This window comes from Erpetoichthys calabaricus, chromosome 4 (assembly GCF_900747795.2).
Source record: "Erpetoichthys calabaricus chromosome 4, fErpCal1.3, whole genome shotgun sequence".
NCBI classification, from domain to species: Eukaryota; Metazoa; Chordata; class Cladistia; order Polypteriformes; family Polypteridae; genus Erpetoichthys; species Erpetoichthys calabaricus.
In genome coordinates this window covers 306328513-306331067 of record NC_041397.2, presented here as the reverse complement: position 1 = coordinate 306331067, position 2555 = coordinate 306328513, and the positions used below count along the sequence as shown (strand labels likewise).

Sequence of the window (2555 nt, the reverse complement as noted above, 5' to 3'; positions counted from 1 at the left end):
TGAACGTATTGGGGTCGACAATAATTATATTTCATTTAGTCCTTTCCATAAAAAAATAGAAAACTGTTCTAATAAGATAATGAAGACATACCGTTTTGACGAGATTCGGTGTCATCTTTCAGTATTAACGGCAAGCGGCGTAATGGGATGGAGAGTGGCTGAACGATTATTTATATACAGTGGAACCTCGGTTTGCGAGTAACTTGGTTTAGGAGTGTTTTGCAAGACAAGCTAAAATTTTTAATAAGTTTTGACTTGATAAATGAGCGAGGTCTTGCAATACGAGTAGTATGTATACGCTTTGTCTGCTGAACGTCATGTGATCACAACTGAGCTGATGGTTCTTCTCTCTCTCTCTATCTCTCTCTCTCTCTCTCTCTCTCGCTATGGGATTGTGGGCAATCATCTCCTATTCTCCGTCTGAGTCGGTGTGCCTCACTCATATAGTCAACATCTGTGCAAGCGCATACTGTTTACTGCAGCATTGTGACTGTGTGTGTGTGTGCGTGCGCATGTGTGTGTGCTGTGACGTGCGAACCCCCGTCTTGCACCCCAAAACACGAAGCTGAGTCTCAGTACTTTAACAACACCAGCTTTATTCAGCTTGAAACAACAACAGTGCGGTTATTTACCGTAGCGGGATCTGCCACTCTCCTATACACAGACACAGCAGTCAGGCAGGGTCGTGGCCAAGTAGTACTGTGCCCTGCGCATTTATAATGTTCCTTGTTCCTTGTATCACCCATCGATGGCAGGTGCTTATAGCATGTCCGCGATCTTTTCGGATTCGCTTTTACGGCGAACTGCTATTGATTTGGGACGCTCTTCTGCGTGTCGTTCCGTTGGGTGGAATCCCACAAGAGTTTAGAAACTCACTCACACCAACCATGATTCTTTTCAAAGGTAAAGTGCAAGTTAATTTGTTTTATGTATTTTTACTTTAGATTTTGTAGTAATCATTTTTATATGAACAGTTTTGGGTTGTGGAACGAATCATCTGAGTTTCCATTATTTCTTATGGGGAAATTCTTTTTGATATATGAGTGCTTTGGACTGCGAGCACGTTTCCGGAACGAATTATGCTCGCAAACCGAGGTTCCACTGTATACAGAAAAGAGCAGGGCATTGCAGACAGTGATTTCTTTTAGTAAATGTGTGCCCTTTGGCCCATATTTTAAATGGACAGCTGTGTAATGGGTTGGTGTCTGGCCAAAGGCTTATATCTAAACACCTATACACCGAAAAGAACGGTATTTTTTTAAAAGCCGCCTTTGTAATAAGGAGATCGCTTTAAGCAGGTGTGCGCCCCCGATTGACCATCTTTAAGATCGCTTTACACTGACCACTGGAAGATATGACCTGATTTAAAAGATTTATGTTTGAACTGTCTCTTGCCATAGCAAAATGCTTGATCAGGTCGCACTGCTGTGACCGCTGAAGTGTGAGTCGCCCCTTCTGGCTTCCCACGTCCGGAGAGGGGGTCAACACATGTTTGTGAAGGAACTGAAAAATGACCGCAGTATTCGTGGAGTGCCGAAAGAATGTTTAAAGCACATTTTTCTGCCACCAGAATGGCCGAGTGGTTAAGGCGTTGGACTTAAGATCCAATGGGCAAATGCCCACGTGGGTTCAATCCCCACTTCTGGTAGCTGGTCATTCAAGCGTGTCCCGTTCACTGTGTGTCTGGGTACAATTTCTCACTTTTAGAAAGTTAAACGAAATGCTTCTGCAATGTGGATCCTTAGCTCAGCTGAAAATACATAAATGTACTTGATTATTTAAAATGGGAGGTATTTGATAGAAAAGGGTTTGTTTTAGATAGATTTTTATATATATTATAATTATAATTATAATTATAAAGCAAAGGATAGATTTTTTATATGTGATTTATAAGGGAATTGCTGTATACTATTTACCTCTGTGTGATTTTTAAAAGGCTTATATCGAACTAATTATCTTGTGCTTTACATGCATTACCTAAAATCCTTTAACTTCAAAAGTTAAAAAGCACAAAACTTACGTCTGAGCTAAGGAGGGGCTGCATGTCTTCAGGGCCTCAAACAGCTGGGTGCCCGTCAGCTTTGAGCTATACAGGCATATGCCTGCTCGTACGCCCGCAGGGACTCATCCAGCGGGATACCTGTCAGCTTTGAGCTACATGCACTTGCCTGGTCTCTACACACTGAGACATGATCTCAGGGCCTGTCTGCCGACCTTTCTGTGAGACACCTGATTCACAGCTGCGGCCTTTTCCCATTCTGTGAGATGGGGAAAGGCTGATTGACTGCAGGACCTGTAAGTGTTTTTGATAGAAAAGATTTTACAAATTATTAAGCAAAGGTTAGATAGATATTTTAATCTCATGATAATAATAAAATAATAGATAGATAGATGCAGGTGCATGATCCAACACAGTATATACAGGAACATATCTGGACATGTCGATCAGGCCTCGGGCTCATGGCAAGGTCGTTCTTTTGATATAAAGGGCCTCGGGAGAAGGGGCAGGGAGGGGATTGCCAACCAACAAACAGGTGTTGACAGACTGAGGAGCA

The 2555-nt window shown here is 42.4% G+C and overlaps 1 non-coding gene across 1 annotated transcript; it reads left to right on the top strand.

Moving 5' to 3' along the window:
* The first annotated feature begins 1565 nt into the window (after positions 1-1565).
* trnal-uaa (transfer RNA leucine (anticodon UAA)) lies at positions 1566-1648 on the top strand. The gene has a single exon. It is a non-coding gene; the product is annotated as a tRNA-Leu (tRNA).
* Positions 1649-2555: the final 907 nt, after the last annotated feature.